Raw genomic sequence first — 25,094 nt, forward strand, 5'->3', positions numbered from 1 at the left:
GCCATCATTGCCGGGACATTATGAGGTTAAGTGACTCTGTCCTGGGTCACAAGGTAAGGGGCCCAGTGGGGCGGGTGGTGCCTTACATCAATGGGTCCTGAGTTAGATTCCTGCCCTGGGGGCTCTGCTTACATTGGGTCTCAATTCTGATACCGTCCCTACCCACCCAATCAGAACTGAGACCCACTGATGTAGGCAGGGCTCCCAGGCGGGAATCGAACTCACGGCCCATCGGTGTAAGGCAGTCTCCCTACCCGCTGAGCTATCCTTCCTCCTCCCACTTGTAGGGTGTTTTTTCGTAATCTTGTCTTCTGCATATTGGCGGTTGGTGTATCCTAACCGACTGACTGAAACACTCAGGGTTACAGCCTGCTGCTTGCCCCAAGCCCTATATAACTAGGGGGGCTGTTTAACCCTTTTACTGCCAGCCATTTTGGTCAAAGCAGAACGTCTATTGCCAGACAGATTTTGCGCTCTTTCAATTTAGGGGCCTTTCCTTGGGGGGACTTTTAGTTTACCCAGGAAAATAATTTTTCTGTAATTCCAATTCTGTAACAAGATATAGGCTTCTAAATGTCTAAAAAAAAATGACAGAAATCACATTTTCCATAATATAAACACATATACCAGAAACAAAAATAATTGTATGCACGAAAATACAACTGATTGGGAAAGTACTATCCCTTCTGATGGTGCCAATACCAAACACATATAGTTTTATGGAGAATTCCCACGTGTATAGGCCACAAACTCCCGGCAGGGCACTGCCAAATCCCCAAAACACTGCGCCAGAAAGCTGCATACTTTAGATTTAAAGGCCAAAACTTCCACTAACAGAAAGTTTATCCCAGAAAACTATAAATTTTTGGAAAGAGCAGATTGTGGGGAATCCAGAATAGGTAGAACTGTCTGTCTGCTCCAAACTACCAAGTCACAATGCTTTCCTAAACTTATTGGTTTTTATCAAAATATGTGAATTTTTTGAAAAATTGCTTCAAAGCTTCTATAGAATCTGATCTCCTACAGGCCATAAAGTAACCAGATAAACCCCCCTAAATATGAACGCCAGGGGTCCCCTGAACAGTTTGATGCCCAATATGTATAGGTTTAGCTAAGTATGTGGCATGTAGGGCCCCAATGGGAACCCCCATATGTACTGTCATTTCTGTCATTTCAGCTCCTGCAAAATCAACACATTTACATCATTATATTTGGGATAAAGCTACAAAAAAGTACCCTCACCCCAGAAAGCCATATATTTTTGGAAAATACACATTCTGATGAATTTAAAAATAGGTAAAGTTATTTTTCTACACCAAAGTACCACATGGCAAAGCGAAGCTAAAAAAAACAGATCAGGAACACTAATACAGGGATAAAAATGCAATAAAACCACAAAAATTGTGCAAATTAGTGACACAGCAAAATAAGTCGCACAACAGCGTAATTAGTGGTCAGAATATCTGATCCAATAGTCAGGCTGTCAAAATAAACAGTTTTTAGGGAAAAGACAAAGGGGTAAAATGAATAAGTAAAAAAAAATGTGTTTGTGTGTGTTTGTGTATACATGTGTGTACCCATCTAAACGTTGTGTGACAGTGTGTGTGTATATGAGTGTATAAAAGTGCGCTAACGTGTGCAAAATTAAAAAAACAAACAAACAAACCTGTTCTAATATGTGTGCTCTAAGTGTGTGTAAGTGTGTATAATAGTGTAAAGAAAGGGCACTTACCTGGAGTGAAGCTCAGTGTAACTGTCAGATCAATTGTAAGCTCTGCTGTTTTGCTTGGTTTCACCCAGTCTCCATTTCACACCTCTGGTGGGGGCCACATTGGGGGGTCAGTAACAGGTTAACGGGGATTAGCAGCCTCATTGTTAGGGGGCAAGTCTCTGTCTAACCCTAGAACAATAGGGGCAAAAAGCCTCATTACCATTTTATAAACACGTAAATCACTGATTAAACACAAAGTTGAATTGATATCTTGTATATAAAGCCTTTTTGCCTCACATTTGCATTGTTATGGGAGTTTTAGCTTAATGAATGAGGCAATAATAACATTCTGAGTGAATATATTGTATACATTTTTATTTAAAGGAAAAGTAAAACCTCCCAGGCAAAATTTTAGTTTTAGCAGCAGCAGCGCCCCCTCTGTTTAAAAGACAAATTCACAAAAGTGAAAATTCACAAAAACTGTTTGTTTGGTGAATACGGTGGAAAATCCGACAAATCTGTCTCTAATTTTATTCTGTCTCAGTATCACCCCTTTTGTGAATTCCCCCAATAGAGTCTGTGAGTGAGGGGCTCAGTAATGCAGTGGCACAGTTGGCTGTTGGCTGGTTGCTAGGGTCCAAATTATCCTAGCAACAAGGCATTGATCAGTGACCCCTATTTAAAAGCTGGAGAGAGAGGAAGAAAGCAAATAATTCAAAAACTATAACAAAGAAAAAAATGAAGGCCAATTGCAAAGTTGCTTGGAATTAGCCATTCTATAACATAGTAAAAGTTAACTTAAAGGTGAACTACCCCTTTAGGAGATTCCCACACCTTGTGTCTCAACCCTTTCTCCTTGTAGAGTGTAAGCTCTTTTGGGCAGGGCTCCCTTCCCCTCCTGTATCGGTTACTGATTGCTGTATATGTTACTCTGTATGCCCAATGTATGTAACCCACTTATTGTACAGCGCTGCGGGATATGTTGGCGCTTTATAAAAATAATAATAATCAGATTATTCCAGGCAGCTGCAGGTAAAACGATGAAAGCAAATTTAAAAATTGGTTGCCACGGGTTACTGCCTAGGTGCACATTTGCCCAGTGTGTATAAATGACCCCGTGTGTATATTCTAGTACAGAAAGGCAGGCCTGATGCTGGGGCACAGGGGTAGATTTACAGGGGTAGATTTAGGGGCATGTCCAACCCTCATGGTATTGGCGCTGATAGTGTCTAAATTATCCGGCAGAAACACTTTGGAAAGAGGGAGGTTGGGGCACAGGCTGAACAGCTACAAACAGAAAGAAAACAGTGATTTATGGGTAAAAATGATGGACAAAGGAGCATTATTTTATATTTCCTCACAATAAGTAGAGGGGTAACACCTCCATGAATAACCTGCCCCAGGGAGGGGTAACTTGTAGTGGATTTTGCCCAATTGTATTTGCCCTCCTCCGGCTCAGTCTCTGGCGGTTGCTCTTGGGGATTTCAATGCCCCAGTGGGGCAAAGCGTCGGGCAGTAGCGCTGGGACTGTACTACTCACACTTGGGTCCCAGCAACAGCCTGAAACAGAACAGCGTGAGTAGCCCCCCAGCTCTGCCCCCGGCCCTTGTACCTGGGGCTGTAACTGAGGCAATAGCCATTCCCAGGTAACTTGTCGTTTGTATATAACGTCTGTATTACATTTAACCTAAAAACTCCATTTATGTGTCTGTTTCAAATTGCTGTACTTCCTGGTTACCTCACAGGGCACTTCCCCCCTCGCTCATTCATTCTCTGTAAGTACTTCCTGGTTACCTCACAGGCACTTCCCCCCTCGCTCATTCATTCTCTGTAAGTACTTCCTGGTACTCAGGGCACTTCCCCCTCGCTTTATTCCTAAGTTCCGTACCTCACAGGGCACTTCCCCCCTCGCTCATTCATTCACTGTAAGTACTTCCTGGTTACCTCACAGGCACTTCCCCCCTCGCTCATTCATTCTCTGTAAGTACTTCCTGGTTACCTCACAGGGCACTTCCCCTCTCGCTCATTCATTCTCTGTAAGTACTTCCTGGTTACCTCACAGGGCACTTCCCCTCTCGCTCATTCATTCTCTGTAAGTACTTCCTGGTTACCTCACAGGGCACTTCCCCTCTCGCTCATTCATTCTCTGTAAGTACTTCCTGGTTACCTCACAGGGCACTTCCCCTCTCGCTCATTCATTCTCTGTAAGTACTTCCTGGTTACCTCACAGGGCACTTCCCCTCTCGCTCATTCATTCTCTGTAAGTACTTCCTGGTTACCTCACAGGGCACTTCCCCTCTCGCTCATTCATTCTCTGTAAGTACTTCCTGGTTACCTCACAGGGCACTTCCCCTCTCGCTCATTCATTCTCTGTAAGTACTTCCTGGTTACCTCACAGGGCACTTCCCCTCTCGCTCATTCATTCTCTGTAAGTACTTCCTGGTTACCTCACAGGGCACTTCCCCTCTCGCTCATTCATTCTCTGTAAGTACTTCCTGGTTACCTCACAGGGCACTTCCCCTCTCGCTCATTCATTCTCTGTAAGTACTTCCTGGTTACCTCACAGGGCACTTCCCCTCTCGCTCATTCATTCTCTGTAAGTACTTCCTGGTTACCTCACAGGGCACTTCCCCTCTCGCTCATTCATTCTCTGTAAGTACTTCCTGGTTACCTCACAGGGCACTTCCCCTCTCGCTCATTCATTCTCTGTAAGTACTTCCTGGTTACCTCACAGGGCACTTCATTCTCTGTAAGTACTTCCTGGTTACCTCACAGGGCACTTCCCCTCTCGCTCATTCATTCTCTGTAAGTACTTCCTGGTTACCTCACAGGGCACTTCCCCTCTCGCTCATTCATTCTCTGTAAGTACTTCCTGGTTACCTCACAGGGCACTTCCCCTCTCGCTCATTCATTCTCTGTAAGTACTTCCTGGTTACCTCACAGGGCACTTCCCCTCTCGCTCATTCATTCTCTGTAAGTACTTCCTGGTTACCTCACAGGGCACTTCCCCTCTCGCTCATTCATTCTCTGTAAGTACTTCCTGGTTACCTCACAGGGCACTTCCCCTCTCGCTCATTCATTCTCTGTAAGTACTTCCTGGTTACCTCACAGGGCACTTCCCCTCTCGCTCATTCATTCTCTGTAAGTACTTCCTGGTTACCTCACAGGGCACTTCCCCTCTCGCTCATTCATTCTCTGTAAGTACTTCCTGGTTACCTCACAGGGCACTTCCCCTCTCCCTCATTCATTCTCTGTAAGTACTTCCTGGTTACCTCACAGGGCACTTCCCCTCTCGCTCATTCATTCTCTGTAAGTACTTCCTGGTTACCTCACAGGGCACTTCCCCTCTCGCTCATTCATTCTCTGTAAGTACTTCCTGGTTACCTCACAGGGCACTTCCCCTCTCGCTCATTCATTCTCTGTAAGTACTTCCTGGTTACCTCACAGGGCACTTCCCCTCTCGCTCATTCATTCTCTGTAAGTACTTCCTGGTTACCTCACAGGGCACTTCCCCTCTCCCTCATTCATTCTCTGTAAGTACTTCCTGGTTACCTCACAGGGCACTTCCCCTCTCGCTCATTCATTCTCTGTAAGTACTTCCTGGTTACCTCACAGGGCACTTCCCCTCTCCCTCATTCATTCTCTGTAAGTACTTCCTGGTTACCTCACAGGGCACTTCCCCTCTCGCTCATTCATTCTCTGTAAGTACTTCCTGGTTACCTCACAGGGCACAATGTGATGTATTGTTTATACCATTATTTCTCTGCTTTTTTTCTTTTTTTTTTTATTGGGTTGGGGGGGCTGTTTGTGCCTCTGGGTACTGGGAATGCCAGGGGGGCTGTAAGGTGCCACAGACAGTCACTATTTATTGGGCTGGGGGGGCTGTTTGTGCCTCTGGGTACTGGGAATGCCAGGGGGGCTGTAAGGTGCCACAGACAGTCACTCTTTATTGGGCTGGGGGGGCTGTTTGTGCCTCTGGGTACTGGGAATGCCAGGGGGGCTGTAAGGTGCCACAGACAGTCACTATTTATTGGGCTGGGGGGGCTGTTTGTGCCTCTGGGTACTGGGAATGCCAGGGGGGCTGTAAGGTGCCACAGACAGTCACTATTTATTGGGCTGGGGGGCTGTTTGTGCCTCTGGGTACTGGGAATGCCAGGGGGGCTGTAAGGTGCCACAGACAGTCACTATTTATTGGGCTGGGGGGGCTGTTTGTGCCTCTGGGTACTGGGAATGCCAGGGGGGCTGTAAGGTGCCACAGACAGTCACTATTTATTGGGCTGGGGGGGCTGTTTGTGCCTCTGGGTACTGGGAATGCCAGGGGGGCTGTAAGGTGCCACAGACAGTCACTCTTTATTGGGCTGGGGGGGCTGTTTGTGCCTCTGGGTACTGGGAATGCCAGGGGGGCTGTAAGGTGCCACAGACAGTCACTATTTATTGGGCTGGGGGGGCTGTTTGTGCCTCTGGGTACTGGGAATGCCAGGGGGGCTGTAAGGTGCCACAGACAGTCACTATTTATTGGGCTGGGGGGGGCTGTTTGTGCCTCTGGGTACTGGGAATGCCAGAGGGGCTGTAAGGTGCCACAGACAGTCACTATTTATTGGGCTGGGGGGCTGTTTGTGCCTCTGGGTACTGGGAATGCCAGGGGGGCTGTAAGGTGCCACAGACAGTCACTATTTATTGGGCTGGGGGGGCTGTTTGTGCCTCTGGGTACTGGGAATGCCAGGGGGGCTGTAAGGTGCCACAGACAGTCACTATTTATTGGGCTGGGGGGGCTAAACTCTATACTGGCTGAAGGGTTACTGATAATGCATAGAAGTAGGGTGATTCTCCTGTACCATATACCAGCAGGGGGTAACAGATAGCACCCAGAGGATATCTCCTGTATTATATACCAGCTGGGCACTCTTATACTGCTCAGAAAATATCTCCATTACTCCCCTATCAGCTCCCCAGTGTAGGTTCTTCTGTTCTATGATTATTTCCATGTATCCCCATTGGCCCTGCGCTGTAGCTCAGCTCCCCTATCAATTGGCTGCTTATTGCCAGTGATAAGAAAGGGATTTTTCCTGTGACAGTTGCTTCCAGCTGCCATAGACACTGTGACAGGGACAATTTAATAGCCGGCATCATAAATCATGCAAAAAGGAGGATTTGTGGGGAAATATGAATGTAGCCAGTAATTAAAAGGACAGCAATGGGGAGCGAGACCTAATCACAACGATAGAGCCAGAGTTATGGGACTCAATATGGTATAATGCAAAACAAATTGTTACTTGTGAAAAACAAAAGGAGAGCATTTATAAGACTGTAATGCGATGGTATGAAACCCCAGTGAGAGTGAATAAATTCTCTCCCCTAGTCCCCAACACATGTTGGAGGGGATGCCAGGAGCTAGGCACCCTATATCATTTATTCTGGACCTGCCCCCAGATAACCCAATTCTGGGAAGAAGTGTGTGAAGTAATGGAGCGGGTCACTGGCAAATCCATACATAGAGACCCTTTAACCCACCTTTTGGGAAAACCATTAAAAGGCATCCCGAACTGTGCCCAGAAACTGATAAACCACGTTCTGACAGCAGCACGCATTACAATAGCGGCAAACTGGAGAAAACCAATAGCTCCATCAATTGCGCAAGTTCCTAAGAGATTAGTTCGAAACATGAGCTTTGAAAGCGGTATAGCCCAAATACAAAACTAAGTATCAAAATATATGGATATCTGGGCCCCCTATGAGCTCCTGGCTAAACCCCCCAACACTCCCTCCCAGATAACACAATAAAAGAGGATAGAATGGAACCTCCCAAACCAAGAAACTGAAACTAGCTACAATGAAATACCGAAAACCTTCCTTAAAAATCTCAGACCATGACTATATGATATGCTTTTCTGTGTACGAAATAATAGCAACGTATCTACATAGACAGGGACCCCCCGAGGTAATCAGAAGAATCCTTGAGTACCCTAGTTGGTTATTTTGTTTTTCCTTCTATCTTTCCCCATCTTTACATCCCCCTCTTTTTGTAACTACCCCCACTTCTTTTCTTTCCTATTTTGTTTTCTTATTCCTAAGCGACTATGTATAATGTTTTATTTACTTTTGCTAACCTGTGAAAATCTGTAAAAATCAATAAAAATATCGGTTACAAAAAAAAAAACAAAAAAACAAAAAGGACAGCAACGTTTTGCCATTTCTAGGCGCCATCATTGCTGGGACATTATGAGGTTAAGTGACTCTGTCCTGGGTCACAAGGTAAGGGGCCCAGTGGGGCGGGTGGTGCCTTACATCAATGGGTCCTGAGTTAGATTCCTGCCCTGGGGGCTCTGCTTACATTGGGTCTCAATTCTGATACCGTCCCTACCCACCCAATCAGAACTGAGACCCACTGATGTAGGCAGGGCTCCCAGGCGGGAATCGAACTCACGGCCCATCGGTGCAAGGCAGTCTCCCTACCCGCTGAGCTATCCTTCCTCCTCCCACTTGTAGGGTGTTTTTTCGTAATCTTGTCTTCTGCATATTGGCGGTTGGTGTATCCTAACCGACTGACTGAAACACTCAGGGTTACAGCCTGCTGCTTGCCCCAAGCCCTATATAACTAGGGGGGCTGTTTAACCCTTTTACTGCCAGCCATTTTGGTCAAAGCAGAACGTCTATTGCCAGACAGATTTTGCGCTCTTTCAATTTAGGGGCCTTTCCTTGGGGGGGACTTTTAGTTTACTCAGGAAAATAATTTTTCTGTAATTCCAATTCTGTAACAAGATATAGGCTTCTAAATGTCTAAAAAAAAAATGACAGAAATCACTTTTTCCATAATATAAACACATATACCAGAAACAAAAATAATTGTATGCACGAAAATACAACTGATTTGGAAAGTACTATCCCTTCTGATGGTGCCAATACCAAACACATATAGTTTTATGGAGAATTCCCACGTGTATAGGCCACAAACTCCCGGCAGGGCACTGCCAAATCCCCAAAACACTGCGCCAGAAAGCTGCATACTTTAGATTTAAAGGCCAAAACTTCCACTAACAGAAAGTTTATCCCAGAAAACTATAAATTTTTGGAAAGAGCAGATTGTGGGGAATCCAGAATAGGTAGAACTGTCTGTCTGCTCCAAACTACCAAGTCACAATGCTTTCCTAAACTTATTGGTTTTTATCAAAATATGTGAATTTTTTGAAAAATTGCTTCAAAGCTTCTATAGAATCTGATCTCCTACAGGCCATAAAGTAACCAGATAAACCCCCCTAAATATGAACGCCAGGGGTCCCCTGAACAGTTTGATGCCCAATATGTATAGGTTTAGCTAAGTATGTGGCATGTAGGGCCCCAATGGGAACCCCCATATGTACTGTCATTTCTGTCATTTCAGCTCCTGCAAAATCAACACATTTACATCATTATATTTGGGATAAAGCTACAAAAAAGTACCCTCACCCCAGAAAGCCATATATTTTTGGAAAATACACATTCTGATGAATTTAAAATAGGTAAAGTTATTTTTCTACACCAAAGTACCACATGGCAAAGCGAAGCTAAAAAAAACAGATCAGGAACACTAATACAGGGATAAAAATGCAATAAAACCACAAAAATTGTGCAAATTAGTGACACAGCAAAATAAGTCGCACAACAGCGTAATTAGTGGTCAGAATATCTGATCCAATAGTCAGACTGTCAAAATAAACAGTTTTTAGGGAAAAGACAAAGGGGTAAAATGAATAAGTAAAAAAAAATGTGTTTGTGTGTGTTTGTGTATACATGTGTGTACCCATCTAAACGTTGTGTGACAGTGTGTGTGTATATGAGTGTATAAAAGTGCGCTAACGTGTGCAAAATTAAAAAAACAAACAAACAAACCTGTTCTAATATGTGTGCTCTAAGTGTGTGTAAGTGTGTATAATAGTGTAAAGAAAGGGCACTTACCTGGAGTGAAGCTCAGTGTAACTGTCAGATCAATTGTAAGCTCTGCTGTTTTGCTTGGTTTCACCCAGTCTCCATTTCACACCTCTGGTGGGGGCCACATTGGGGGGTCAGTAACAGGTTAACGGGGATTAGCAGCCTCATTGTTAGGGGGCAAGTCTCTGTCTAACCCTAGAACAATAGGGGCAAAAAGCCTCATTACCATTTTATAAACACGTAAATCACTGATTAAACACAAAGTTGAATTGATATCTTGTATATAAAGCCTTTTTGCCTCACATTTGCATTGTTATGGGAGTTTTAGCTTAATGAATGAGGCAATAATAACATTCTGAGTGAATATATTGTATACATTTTTATTTAAAGGAAAAGTAAAACCTCCCAGGCAAAATTTTAGTTTTAGCAGCAGCAGCGCCCCCTCTGTTTAAAAGACAAATTCACAAAAGTGAAAATTCACAAAAACTGTTTGTTTGGTGAATACGGTGGAAAATCCGACAAATCTGTCTCTAATTTTATTCTGTCTCAGTATCACCCCTTTTGTGAATTCCCCCAATAGAGTCTGTGAGTGAGGGGCTCAGTAATGCAGTGGCACAGTTGGCTGTTGGCTGGTTGCTAGGGTCCAAATTATCCTAGCAACAAGGCATTGATCAGTGACCCCTATTTAAAAGCTGGAGAGAGAGGAAGAAAGCAAATAATTCAAAAACTATAACAAAGAAAAAAATGAAGGCCAATTGCAAAGTTGCTTGGAATTAGCCATTCTATAACATAGTAAAAGTTAACTTAAAGGTGAACTACCCCTTTAGGAGATTCCCACACCTTGTGTCTCAACCCTTTCTCCTTGTAGAGTGTAAGCTCTTTTGGGCAGGGCTCCCTTCCCCTCCTGTATCGGTTACTGATTGCTGTATATGTTACTCTGTATGCCCAATGTATGTAACCCACTTATTGTACAGCGCTGCGGGATATGTTGGCGCTTTATAAAAATAATAATAATCAGATTATTCCAGGCAGCTGCAGGTAAAACGATGAAAGCAAATTTAAAAATTGGTTGCCACGGGTTACTGCCTAGGTGCACATTTGCCCAGTGTGTATAAATGACCCCGTGTGTATATTCTAGTACAGAAAGGCAGGCCTGATGCTGGGGCACAGGGGTAGATTTACAGGGGTAGATTTAGGGGCATGTCCAACCCTCATGGTATTGGCGCTGATAGTGTCTAAATTATCCGGCAGAAACACTTTGGAAAGAGGGAGGTTGGGGCACAGGCTGAACAGCTACAAACAGAAAGAAAACAGTGATTTATGGGTAAAAATGATGGACAAAGGAGCATTATTTTATATTTCCTCACAATAAGTAGAGGGGTAACACCTCCATGAATAACCTGCCCCAGGGAGGGGTAACTTGTAGTGGATTTTGCCCAATTGTATTTGCCCTCCTCCGGCTCAGTCTCTGGCGGTTGCTCTTGGGGATTTCAATGCCCCAGTGGGGCAAAGCGTCGGGCAGTAGCGCTGGGACTGTACTACTCACACTTGGGTCCCAGCAACAGCCTGAAACAGAACAGCGTGAGTAGCCCCCCAGCTCTGCCCCCGGCCCTTGTACCTGGGGCTGTAACTGAGGCAATAGCCATTCCCAGGTAACTTGTCGTTTGTATATAACGTCTGTATTACATTTAACCTAAAAACTCCATTTATGTGTCTGTTTCAAATTGCTGTACTTCCTGGTTACCTCACAGGGCACTTCCCCCCTCGCTCATTCATTCTCTGTAAGTACTTCCTGGTTACCTCACAGGGCACTTCCCCCCTCGCTCATTCATTCTCTGTAAGTACTTCCTGGTTACCTCACAGGGCACTTCCCCCCTCGCTCATTCATTCACTGTAAGTACTTCCTGGTTACCTCACAGGGCACTTCCCCCCTCGCTCATTCATTCACTGTAAGTACTTCCTGGTTACCTCACAGGGCACTTCCCCTCTCGCTCATTCATTCTCTGTAAGTACTTCCTGGTTACCTCACAGGGCACTTCCCCTCTCGCTCATTCATTCTCTGTAAGTACTTCCTGGTTACCTCACAGGGCACTTCCCCTCTCGCTCATTCATTCTCTGTAAGTACTTCCTGGTTACCTCACAGGGCACTTCCCCTCTCGCTCATTCATTCTCTGTAAGTACTTCCTGGTTACCTCACAGGGCACTTCCCCTCTCGCTCATTCATTCTCTGTAAGTACTTCCTGGTTACCTCACAGGGCACTTCCCCTCTCGCTCATTCATTCTCTGTAAGTACTTCCTGGTTACCTCACAGGGCACTTCCCCTCTCCCTCATTCATTCTCTGTAAGTACTTCCTGGTTACCTCACAGGGCACTTCCCCTCTCGCTCATTCATTCTCTGTAAGTACTTCCTGGTTACCTCACAGGGCACTTCCCCTCTCGCTCATTCATTCTCTGTAAGTACTTCCTGGTTACCTCACAGGGCACTTCCCCTCTCGCTCATTCATTCTCTGTAAGTACTTCCTGGTTACCTCACAGGGCACTTCCCCTCTCGCTCATTCATTCTCTGTAAGTACTTCCTGGTTACCTCACAGGGCACTTCCCCTCTCCCTCATTCATTCTCTGTAAGTACTTCCTGGTTACCTCACAGGGCACTTCCCCTCTCGCTCATTCATTCTCTGTAAGTACTTCCTGGTTACCTCACAGGGCACTTCCCCTCTCGCTCATTCATTCTCTGTAAGTACTTCCTGGTTACCTCACAGGGCACAATGTGATGTATTGTTTATACCATTATTTCTCTGCTTTTTTTCTTTTTTTTTTTATTGGGTTGGGGGGGCTGTTTGTGCCTCTGGGTACTGGGAATGCCAGGGGGGCTGTAAGGTGCCACAGACAGTCACTATTTATTGGGCTGGGGGGGCTGTTTGTGCCTCTGGGTACTGGGAATGCCAGGGGGGCTGTAAGGTGCCACAGACAGTCACTCTTTATTGGGCTGGGGGGGCTGTTTGTGCCTCTGGGTACTGGGAATGCCAGGGGGGCTGTAAGGTGCCACAGACAGTCACTATTTATTGGGCTGGGGGGGCTGTTTGTGCCTCTGGGTACTGGGAATGCCAGGGGGGCTGTAAGGTGCCACAGACAGTCACTATTTATTGGGCTGGGGGGCTGTTTGTGCCTCTGGGTACTGGGAATGCCAGGGGGGCTGTAAGGTGCCACAGACAGTCACTATTTATTGGGCTGGGGGGGCTGTTTGTGCCTCTGGGTACTGGGAATGCCAGGGGGGCTGTAAGGTGCCACAGACAGTCACTATTTATTGGGCTGGGGGGGCTGTTTGTGCCTCTGGGTACTGGGAATGCCAGGGGGGCTGTAAGGTGCCACAGACAGTCACTCTTTATTGGGCTGGGGGGGCTGTTTGTGCCTCTGGGTACTGGGAATGCCAGGGGGGCTGTAAGGTGCCACAGACAGTCACTATTTATTGGGCTGGGGGGGCTGTTTGTGCCTCTGGGTACTGGGAATGCCAGGGGGGCTGTAAGGTGCCACAGACAGTCACTATTTATTGGGCTGGGGGGGGCTGTTTGTGCCTCTGGGTACTGGGAATGCCAGAGGGGCTGTAAGGTGCCACAGACAGTCACTATTTATTGGGCTGGGGGGCTGTTTGTGCCTCTGGGTACTGGGAATGCCAGGGGGGCTGTAAGGTGCCACAGACAGTCACTATTTATTGGGCTGGGGGGGCTGTTTGTGCCTCTGGGTACTGGGAATGCCAGGGGGGCTGTAAGGTGCCACAGACAGTCACTATTTATTGGGCTGGGGGGGCTAAACTCTATACTGGCTGAAGGGTTACTGATAATGCATAGAAGTAGGGTGATTCTCCTGTACCATATACCAGCAGGGGGTAACAGATAGCACCCAGAGGATATCTCCTGTATTATATACCAGCTGGGCACTCTTATACTGCTCAGAAAATATCTCCATTACTCCCCTATCAGCTCCCCAGTGTAGGTTCTTCTGTTCTATGATTATTTCCATGTATCCCCATTGGCCCTGCGCTGTAGCTCAGCTCCCCTATCAATTGGCTGCTTATTGCCAGTGATAAGAAAGGGATTTTTCCTGTGACAGTTGCTTCCAGCTGCCATAGACACTGTGACAGGGACAATTTAATAGCCGGCATCATAAATCATGCAAAAAGGAGGATTTGTGGGGAAATATGAATGTAGCCAGTAATTAAAAGGACAGCAATGGGGAGCGAGACCTAATCACAACGATAGAGCCAGAGTTATGGGACTCAATATGGTATAATGCAAAACAAATTGTTACTTGTGAAAAACAAAAGGAGAGCATTTATAAGACTGTAATGCGATGGTATGAAACCCCAGTGAGAGTGAATAAATTCTCTCCCCTAGTCCCCAACACATGTTGGAGGGGATGCCAGGAGCTAGGCACCCTATATCATTTATTCTGGACCTGCCCCCAGATAACCCAATTCTGGGAAGAAGTGTGTGAAGTAATGGAGCGGGTCACTCGCAAATCCATACATAGAGACCCTTTAACCCACCTTTTGGGAAAACCATTAAAAGGCATCCCGAACTGTGCCCAGAAACTGATAAACCACGTTCTGACAGCAGCACGCATTACAATAGCGGCAAACTGGAGAAAACCAATAGCTCCATCAATTGCGCAAGTTCCTAAGAGATTAGTTCGAAACATGAGCTTTGAAAGCGGTATAGCCCAAATACAAAACTAAGTATCAAAATATATGGATATCTGGGCCCCCTATGAGCTCCTGGCTAAACCCCCCAACACTCCCTCCCAGATAACACAATAAAAGAGGATAGAATGGAACCTCCCAAACCAAGAAACTGAAACTAGCTACAATGAAATACCGAAAACCTTCCTTAAAAATCTCAGACCATGACTATATGATATGCTTTTCTGTGTACGAAATAATAGCAACGTATCTACATAGACAGGGACCCCCCGAGGTAATCAGAAGAATCCTTGAGTACCCTAGTTGGTTATTTTGTTTTTCCTTCTATCTTTCCCCATCTTTACATCCCCCTCTTTTTGTAACTACCCCCACTTCTTTTCTTTCCTATTTTGTTTTCTTATTCCTAAGCGACTATGTATAATGTTTTATTTACTTTTGCTAACCTGTGAAAATCTGTAAAAATCAATAAAAATATCGGTTACAAAAAAAAAAACAAAAAAACAAAAAGGACAGCAACGTTTTGCCATTTCTAGGCGCCATCATTGCTGGGACATTATGAGGTTAAGTGACTCTGTCCTGGGTCACAAGGTAAGGGGCCCAGTGGGGCGGGTGGTGCCTTACATCAATGGGTCCTGAGTTAGATTCCTGCCCTGGGGGCTCTGCTTACATTGGGTCTCAATTCTGATACCGTCCCTACCCACCCAATCAGAACTGAGACCCACTGATGTAGGCAGGGCTCCCAGGCGGGAATCGAACTCACGGCCCATCGGTGCAAGGCAGTCTCCCTACCCGCTGAGCCATCCTTCCTCCTCCCACTTGTAGGGTGTTTTTTCGTAATCTTGTCTTCTGCATATTGGCGGTTGGTGTATCCTAACCGACTGACTGAAACACTCAGGGTTACAGCCTGCTGCTTGCCCCAAGCCCTATATAACTAGGGGGGCTGTTTAACCCTTTTACTGCCAGCCATTTTGGTCAAAGCAGAACGTCTATTGCCAGACAGATTTTGCGCTCTTTCAATTTAGGGGCCTTTCCTTGGGGGGGACTTTTAGTTTACTCAGGAAAATAATTTTTCTGTAATTCCAATTCTGTAACAAGATATAGGCTTCTAAATGTCTAAAAAAAAAATGACAGAAATCACTTTTTCCATAATATAAACACATATACCAGAAACAAAAATAATTGTATGCACGAAAATACAACTGATTTGGAAAGTACTATCCCTTCTGATGGTGCCAATACCAAACACATATAGTTTTATGGAGAATTCCCACGTGTATAGGCCACAAACTCCCGGCAGGGCACTGCCAAATCCCCAAAACACTGCGCCAGAAAGCTGCATACTTTAGATTTAAAGGCCAAAACTTCCACTAACAGAAAGTTTATCCCAGAAAACTATAAATTTTTGGAAAGAGCAGATTGTGGGGAATCCAGAATAGGTAGAACTGTCTGTCTGCTCCAAACTACCAAGTCACAATGCTTTCCTAAACTTATTGGTTTTTATCAAAATATGTGAATTTTTTGAAAAATTGCTTCAAAGCTTCTATAGAATCTGATCTCCTACAGGCCATAAAGTAACCAGGTAAACCCCCCTAAATATGAACGCCAGGGGTCCCCTGAACAGTTTGATGCCCAATATGTATAGGTTTAGCTAAGTATGTGGCATGTAGGGGCCCAATGGGAACCCCCATATGTACTGTCATTTCTGTCATTTCAGCTCCTCAAAATTAACACATTTACATCATTATATTTGGGATAAAGCTACAAAAAAGTACCCTCACCCCAGAAACCCATTTATATTTGGAAAATACACATTCTGATGAATTTAAAATAGGTAAAGTTATTTTTCTACACCAAAGTACCACATGGCAAAGCGAAGCTAAAAAAAACAGATCAGGAACACTAATACAGGGATAAAAATGCAATAAAACCACAAAAATTGTGCAATTAGTGACACAGCAAAATAAGTCGCACAACAGCGTAATTAGTGGTCAGAATATCTGATCCAATAGTCAGGCTGTCAAAATAAACAGTTTTTAGGGAAAAGACAAAGGGGTAAAATGAATAAGTAAAAAAAAATGTGTTTGTGTATACATGTGTGTACCCATCTAAATGTTGTGTGACAGTGTGTGTGTATATGAGTGTATAAAAGTGCGCTAACGTGTGCAAAATTAAAAAAACAAACAAACAAACCTGTTCTAATATGTGTGCTCTAAGTGTGTGTAAGTGTGTATAATAGTGTAAAGAAAGGGCACTTACCTGGAGTGAAGCTCAGTGTAACTGTCAGATCAATTGTAAGCTCTGCTGTTTTGCTTGGTTTCACGCAGTCTCCATTTCACACCTCTGGTGGGGGCCACATTGGGGGGTCAGTAACAGGTTAATGGGGATTAGCAGCCTCATTGTTAGGGGGCAAGTCTCTGTCTAACCCTAGAACAATAGGGGCAAAAAGCCTCATTAACATTTTATAAACACGTAAATCACTGATTAAACACAAAGTTGAATTGATATCTTGTATATAAAGCCTTTTTGCCCCACATTTGCATTGTTATGGGAGTTTTAGCTTAATGAATGAGGCAATAATAACATTCTGAGTGAATATATTGTATACATTTTTATTTAAAGGAAAAGTAAAACCTCCCAGGCAAAATTTTAGTTTTAGCAGCAGCAGCGCCCCCTCTGTTTAAAAGACAAATTCACAAAAGTGAAAATTCACAAAAACTGTTTGTTTGGTGAATACGGTGGAAAATCCGACAAATCTGTCTCTAATTTTATTCTGTCTCAGTATCACCCCTTTTGTGAATTCCCCCGATAGAGTCTGTGAGTGAGGGGCTCAGTAATGCAGTGGCACAGTTGGCTGTTGGCTGGTTGCTAGGGTCCAAATTATCCTAGCAACAAGGCATTGATCAGTGACCCCTATTTAAAAGCTGGAGAGAGAGGAAGAAAGCAAATAATTCAAAAACTATAACAAAGAAAAAATGAAGGCCAATTGCAAAGTTGCTTGGAATTAGCCATTCTATAACATAGTAAAAGTTAACTTAAAGGTGAACTACCCCTTTAGGAGATTCCCACACCTTGTGTCTCAACCCTTTCTCCTTGTAGAGTGTAAGCTCTTTTGGGCAGGGCTCCCTTCCCCTCCTGTATCGGTTACTGATTGCTGTATATGTTACTCTGTATGCCCAATGTATGTAACCCACTTATTGTACAGCGCTGCGGGATATGTTGGCGCTTTATAAAAATAATAATAATCAGATTATTCCAGGCAGCTGCAGGTAAAACGATGAAAGCAAATTTAAAAATTGGTTGCCACGGGTTACTGCCTAGGTGCACATTTGCCCAGTGTGTATAAATGACCCCGTGTGTATATTCTAGTACAGAAAGGCAGGCCTGATGCTGGGGCACAGGGGTAGATTTACAGGGGTAGATTTAGGGGCATGTCCAACCCTCATGGTATTGGCGCTGATAGTGTCTAAATTATCCGGCAGAAACACTTTGGAAAGAGGGAGGTTGGGGCACAGGCTGAACAGCTACAAACAGAAAGAAAACAGTGATTTATGGGTAAAAATGATGGACAAAGGAGCATTATTTTATATTTCATCACAATAAGTAGAGAGGTAACACCTCCATGAATAACCTGCCCCAGGGAGGGGTAACATGTAGTGGATTTTGCCCAATTGTATTTGCCCTCCTCCGGCTCAGTCTCTGGCAGTTGCTCTTGGGGATTTCAATGCCCCAGTGGGGCAAAGCGTCGGGCAGTAGCGCTGGGACTGTACTACTCACACTTGGGTCCCAGCAACAGCCTGAAACAGAACAGCGTGAGTAGCCCCCCAGCTCTGCCCCCGGCCCTTGTACCTGGGGCTGTAACTGAGGCAATAGCCATTCCCAGGTAACTTGTCGTTTGTATATAACGTCTGTATTACATTTTACCTAAAAACTCCATTTATGTGTCTGTTTCAAATTGCTGTACTTCCTGGTTACCTCACAGGGCACTTCCCCCCTCGCTCATTCATTCTCTGTAAGTACTTCCTGGTTACCTCACAGGGCACTTCCCCCCTCGCTCATTCATTCACTGTAAGTACTTCCTGGTTACCTCACAGGGCACTTCCCCCCTCGCTCATTCATTCTCTGTAAGTACTTCCTGGTTACCTCACAGGGCACTTCCCCCCTCGCTCATTCATTCACTGTAAGTACTTCCTGGTTACCTCACAGGGCACTTCCCCCCTCGCTCATTCATTCACTGTAAGTACTTTCTGGTTACCTCACAGGGCACTTCCCCCCTCGCTCATTCATTCACTGTAAGTACTTCCTGGTTACCTCACAGGGCACTTCCCCTCTCGCTCATTCATTCTCTGTAAGTACTTCCTGGTTACCTCACAGGGCACTTCCCCTCTCCCTCATTCATTCTCTGTAAGTACTTCCTGGTTACCTCACAGGGCACTTCCCCTCTCGCTCATTCATTCTCTGTAAGTACTTCCTGGTTACCTCACAGGGCACTTCCCCTCTCGCTCATTCATTCTCTGTAAGTACTTCCTGGTTACCTCACAGGGCACTTCCCCCCTCGCTCATTCATTCACTGTAAGTACTTCCTGGTTACCTCACAGGGCACTTCCCCCCTCGCTCATTCATTCACTGTAAGTACTTCCTGGTTACCTCACAGGGCACTTCCCCTCTCGCTCATTCATTCTCTGTAAGTACTTCCTGGTTACCTCACAGGGCACTTCCCCTCTCCCTCATTCATTCTCTGTAAGTACTTCCTGGTTACCTCACAGGGCACTTCCCCTCTCGCTCATTCATTCTCTGTAAGTACTTCCTGGTTACCTCACAGGGCACTTCCCCTCTCGCTCATTCATTCTCTGTAAGTACTTCCTGGTTACCTCACAGGGCACTTCCCCTCTCGCTCATTCATTCTCTGTAAGTACTTCCTGGTTACCTCACAGGGCACTTCCCCTCTCCCTCATTCATTCTCTGTAAGTACTTCCTGGTTACCTCACAGGGCACTTCCCCTCTCCCTCATTCATTCACTGTAAGTACTTCCTGGTTACCTCACAGGGCACTTCCCCTCTCGCTCATTCATTCTCTGTAAGTACTTCCTGGTTACCTCACAGGGCACTTCCCTCTCGCTCATTCATTCTCTGTAAGTACTTCCTGGTTACCTCACAGGGCACTTCCCCTCTCGCTCATTCATTCTCTGTAAGTACTTCCTGGTTACCTCACAGGGCACTTCCCCTCTCGCTCATTCATTCTCTGTAAGTACTTCCTGGTTACCTCACAGGGCACTTCCCCTCTCGCTCATTCATTCTCTGTAAGTACTTCCTGGTTACCTCACAGGGCACTTCCCCCCTCGCTCATTCATTCTCTGTAAGTACTTCCTGGTTACCTCACAGGGCACTTCCCCTCTCGCTCATTCATTCTCTGTAAGTACTTCCTGGTTACCTCACAGGGCACTTCCCCTCTCGCTCATTCATTCTCTGTAAGTACTTCCTGGTTACCTCACAGGGCACTTCCCCTCTCGCTCATTCATTCTCTGTAAGTACTTCCTGGTTACCTCACAGGGCACTTCCCCTCTCGCTCATTCATTCTCTGTAAGTACTTCCTGGTTACCTCACAGGGCACTTCCCCTCTCGCTCATTCATTCTCTGTAAGTACTTCCTGGTTACCTCACAGGGCACTTCCCCTCTCGCTCATTCATTCTCTGTAAGTACTTCCTGGTTACCTCACAGGGCACTTCCCCTCTCGCTCATTCATTCTCTGTAAGTACTTCCTGGTTACCTCACAGGGCACAATGTGATGTATTGTTTATGCCATTATTTCTCTGCTTTTTTTCTTTTTTTTTATTGGGTTGGGGGGGCTGTTTGTGCCTCTGGGTACTGGGAATGCCAGGGGGGCTGTAAGGTGCCACAGACAGTCACTATTTATTGGGCTGGGGGGGGGCTGTTTGTGCCTCTGGGTACTGGGAATGCCAGGGGGGCTGTAAGGTGCCACAGACAGTCACTATTTATTGGGCTGGGGGGGCTGTTTGTGCCTCTGGGTACTGGGAATGCCAGGGGGGCTGTAAGGTGCCACAGACAGTCACTATTTATTGGGCTGGGGGGGCTGTTTGTGCCTCTGGGTACTGGGAATGCCAGGGGGGCTGTAAGGTGCCACAGACAGTCACTATTTATTGGGCTGGGGGGGGCTGTTTGTGCCTCTGGGTACTGGGAATGCCAGGGGGGCTGTAAGGTGCCACAGACAGTCACTATTTATTGGGCTGGGGGGGCTGTTTGTGCCTCTGGGTACTGGGAATGCCAGGGGGGCTGTAAGGTGCCACAGACAGTCACTATTTATTGGGCTGGGGGGGCTGTTTGTGCCTCTGGGTACTGGGAATGCCAGGGGGGCTGTAAGGTGCCACAGACAGTCACTATTTATTGGGCTGGGGGGGCTGTTTGTGCCTCTGGGTACTGGGAATGCCAGGGGGGCTGTAAGGTGCCACAGACAGTCACTATTTATTGGGCTGGGGGGGCTGTTTGTGCCTCTGGGTACTGGGAATGCCAGGGGGGCTGTAAGGTGCCACAGACAGTCACTATTTATTGGGCTGGGGGGGCTGTTTGTGCCTCTGGGTACTGGGAATGCCAGGGGGGCTGTAAGGTACCACAGACAGTCACTATTTATTGTGCTGGGGGGGCTGTTTGTGCCTCTGGGTACTGGGAATGCCAGGGGGGCTGTAAGGTGCCACAGACAGTCACTATTTATTGGGCTGGGGGGCTGTTTGTGCCTCTGGGTACTGGGAATGCCAGGGGGGCTGTAAGGTGCCACAGACAGTCACTATTTATTGGGCTGGGGGGGCTGTTTGTGCCTCTGGGTACTGGGAATGCCAGGGGGGCTGTAAGGTGCCACAGACAGTCACTATTTATTGGGCTGGGGGGGCTGTTTGTGCCTCTGGGTACTGGGAATGCCAGGGGGGCTGTAAGGTGCCACAGACAGTCACTATTTATTGGGCTGGGGGGGCTAAACTCTATACTGGCTGAAGGGTTACTGATAATGCATAGATGTAGGGTGATTCTCCTGTACCATATACCAGCAGGGGGTAACAGATCGCGCTCAGAGGATATCTCCTGTATTATATACCAGCTGGGCACTCTTATACTGCTCAGAAAATATCTCCATTACTCCCCTATCAGCTCCCCAGTGTAGGTTCTTCTGTTCTATGATTATTTCCATGTATCCCCATTGGCCCTGCGCTGTAGCTCAGCTCCCCTATCAATTGGCTTCTTATTGCCAGTGATGAGAAAGGGATTTTCCCTGTGACAGTTGCTTCCAGCTGCCATAGACACTGTGACAGGGACAATTTAATAGCTGGCATCATAAATAATGCAAAAAGGAGGATTTGTGGGGAAATATGAATGTAGCCAGTAATTAAAAGGACAGCAATGGGGAGCGAGACCTAATCACAACGATAGAGCCAGAGTTATGGGACTCAATATGGTATAATGCAAAACAAATTGTTACTTGTGAAAAACAAAAGGAGAGCATTTATAAGACTGTAATGCGATGGTATGAAACCCCAGTGAGAGTGAATAAATTCTCTCCCCTAGTCCCCAACACATGTTGGAGGGGATGCCAGGAGCTAGGCACCCTATATCATTTATTCTGGACCTGCCCCCAGATAACCCAATTCTGGGAAGAAGTGTGTGAAGTAATGGAGCGGGTCACTGGCAAATCCATACCTAGAGACCCTTTAACCCACCTTTTGGGAAAACCATTAAAAGGCATCCCGAACTGTGCCCAGAAACTGATAAACCACGTTCTGACAGCAGCACGCATTACAATAGCGGCAAACTGGAGAAAACCAATAGCTCCATCAATTGCGCAAGTTCCTAAGAGATTAGTTCGAAACATGAGCTTTGAAAGCGGTATAGCCCAAATACAAAACTAAGTATCAAAATATATGGATATCTGGGCCCCCTATGAGCTCCTGGCTAAACCCCCCAACACTCCCTCCCAGATAACACAATAAAAGAGGATAGAATGGAACCTCCCAAACCAAGAAACTGAAACTAGCTACAATGAAATACCGAAAACCTTCCTTAAAAATCTCAGACCATGACTATATGATATGCTTTTCTGTGTACGAAATAATAGCAACGTATCTACATAGACAGGGACCCCCCGAGGTAATCAGAAGAATCCTTGAGTACCCTAGTTGGTTATTTTGTTTTTCCTTCTATCTTTCCCCATCCTTAAATACCCCTCTTTTTGTAACTACCCCCACTTCTTTTCTTTCCTATTTTGTTTTCTTATTCCTAAGCGACTATGTATAATGTTTTATTTACTTTTGGTAACCTGTGAAAATCTGTAAAAATCAATAAAAATATCGGTTACAAAAAAAAAAACAAAAAAACAAAAAGGACAGCAACGTTTTGCCATTTCTAGGCGCCATCATTGCCGGGACATTATGAGGTTAAGTGACTCTGTCCTGGGTCACAAGGTAAGGGGCCCAGTGGGGCGGGTGCCTTACATCAATGGGTCCTGAGTTAGATTCCTGCCCTGGGGGCTCTGCTTACATTGGGTCTCAATTCTGATACCGTCCCTACCCACCCAATCAGAACTGAGACCCACTGATGTAGGCAGGGCTCCCAGGCGGGAATCGAACTCACGGCCCATCGGTGCAAGGCAGTCTCCCTACCCGCTGAGCTATCCTTCCTCCTCCCACTTGTAGGGTGTTTTTTCGTAATCTTGTCTTCTGCATATTGGCGGTTGGTGTATCCTAACCGACTGACTGAAACACTCAGGGTTACAGCCTGCTGCTTGCCCCAAGCCCTTTATAACTAGGGGGGCTGTTTAACCCTTTTACTGCCAGCCATTTTGGTCAAAGCGGAACGTGTATTGCCAGACAGATTTTGAACATTTTGCGCTCTTTCAATTTAGGGGCCTTAGCTTGGGGGGACTTTTAGTTTACCCAGGAAAACTATATATTGTTTTTTTCAGGACAACCTAAGGTTTCAATATATGGTAGAAAAATATGATATTTTTCTGTAATTCCAATTCTGTAACAAGATATAGACTTCTAAATGTCTAAAAAAATTTTTAAAAATCACATTTTCCATAATATAAACACATATACCAAAAACAAAAATAATTGTATGCACGAAAATACAACTGATTTGGAAAGTACTATCCCTTCTGATGGTGCCAATACCAAACACATATAGTTTTATGGAGAATTCCCACGTGTATAGGCCACAAACTCCCGGCAGGGCACTGCCAAATCCCCAAAACACTGCGCCAGAAAGCTGCATACTTTAGATTTAAAGGCCAAATCTTCCACTAACAGAAAGTTTATCCCAGAAAATGATACATTTTTGGAAAGAACAGATTCTGGGGAATCCAGAATAGGTAGAACTGTCTGTCTGCTCCAAACTACCAAGTCACAATGCTTTCCTAAACTTATTGGTTTTTACCAAAATATGTGAATTTTTTAAAAATTGCTTCAAAGCTTCCAGTCTATAGAATCTGATCTCCTACAGGCCATAAAGTAACCAGGTAAACCCCCTAAATATGAACGCCAGGGGTCCCCTGAACAGTTTGATGCCCAATATGTATAGGTTTAGCTAAGTATGTGGCATGTAGGGGCCCAATGGGAACCCCCATATGTACTGTCATTTCTGTCATTTCAGCTCCTCAAAATTAACACATTTACATCATTTTATAGGGGATAAATCTACAAAAAAGTACCCTCACCCCAGAAAGCCATATGTTTTTGGAAAATAGACATTCTGATAAATAGGTAAAGTTATTTTTCTACACCAAAGTACCACATGGCAAAGCGAAGCTAAAAAACAGATCAGGAACACTAATACAGGGATAAAAATGCAATAAAACCACAAACATTGTGCAAATTAGTGAAACAGCAAAATAAGTCGCAGGGGAGGAAGATATTGGAGACTGGGTGAAACCAAGCAAAACAGCAGAGCTTACAATTGATCTGACAGTTACACTGAGCTTCACTCCAGGTAAGTGCCCTTTCTTTACACTATTATACACACTTACACACACTTAGAGCACACATATTAGAGCAGGTTTTTTTTAAATTTTGCACACGTTAGCGCACTTTTATACACTCATATACACACACACTGTCACACAACGTTTAGATGGGTACACACATGTATACACAAACACATTTTTTTTTACTTATTTATTTTACCCCTTTGTCTTTGTTTTTTCCCTAAAAACTGTTTATTTTGACAGCCTGACTATTGGATCAGATATTCTGACTAGTGATGGGCGAAAAGTTTTGCCAGGCATGGATTCGCGGCGAATTTCCGCATTTCGCCATTGGCGGATTGTTTCGCGAAACGGATGAAAAATTTCGCCGCGGAAAAATTCGCCGCACGTCCAAAAATTGTCGCCGGCGTCAAAAAAGAATATTCGCGGGCGACGAAACAATAGCGCGCGACGAAACAAGAGCCGCGGGCGACGAAACAAGAGCCGCGGGCGACGAAACAAGAGCCGCGGGCGACGAAACAAGAGCCGCGGGCGACGAAACAATAGCCGCGGGCGACGAAACAAGAGCCGCGGGCGACAAAATAATAGCCGCGCGACAAAACAATAGCCGCGGGCGACGAAACAATAGCCGCGCGACAAAATAATAGCCACGGGCGGCAATTTTTTTTGTCGCACGACATTTTCGCCGTTTCGCGAATTTTTCGCCGTTTCGCGGATCTTTTCAAAGATTTGCGAATTTTTTGGCGAAGCGAAACGGAACAGATTCGCTCATCACTAATTCTGACCACTAATTACGCTGTTGTG

At 45.4% G+C, this 25,094-nt stretch overlaps 1 protein-coding gene and 1 long non-coding RNA gene across 3 annotated transcripts in view; one reads left to right on the plus strand and one right to left on the minus strand.

The window, feature by feature from the left end:
- LOC101733677 overlaps positions 1–25,094 on the plus strand; it is a 42,004-nt gene that overhangs the window by 3,650 nt on the left and 13,260 nt on the right. The gene's annotated exons all lie outside the window — the stretch shown is intronic.
- The window catches only part of LOC101734525, a 19,036-nt gene continuing 10,639 nt past the window's right edge, over positions 16,698–25,094 (minus strand). The window contains exon 3 of the long non-coding RNA XR_004221119.1: positions 16,698–16,736. This is a non-coding gene — a long non-coding RNA (uncharacterized LOC101734525). The remainder of the gene's footprint in view (positions 16,737–25,094) is intronic.

This window comes from Xenopus tropicalis, chromosome 2 (assembly GCF_000004195.4).
Source record: "Xenopus tropicalis strain Nigerian chromosome 2, UCB_Xtro_10.0, whole genome shotgun sequence".
Classification (NCBI taxonomy): domain Eukaryota; kingdom Metazoa; phylum Chordata; class Amphibia; order Anura; family Pipidae; genus Xenopus; species Xenopus tropicalis.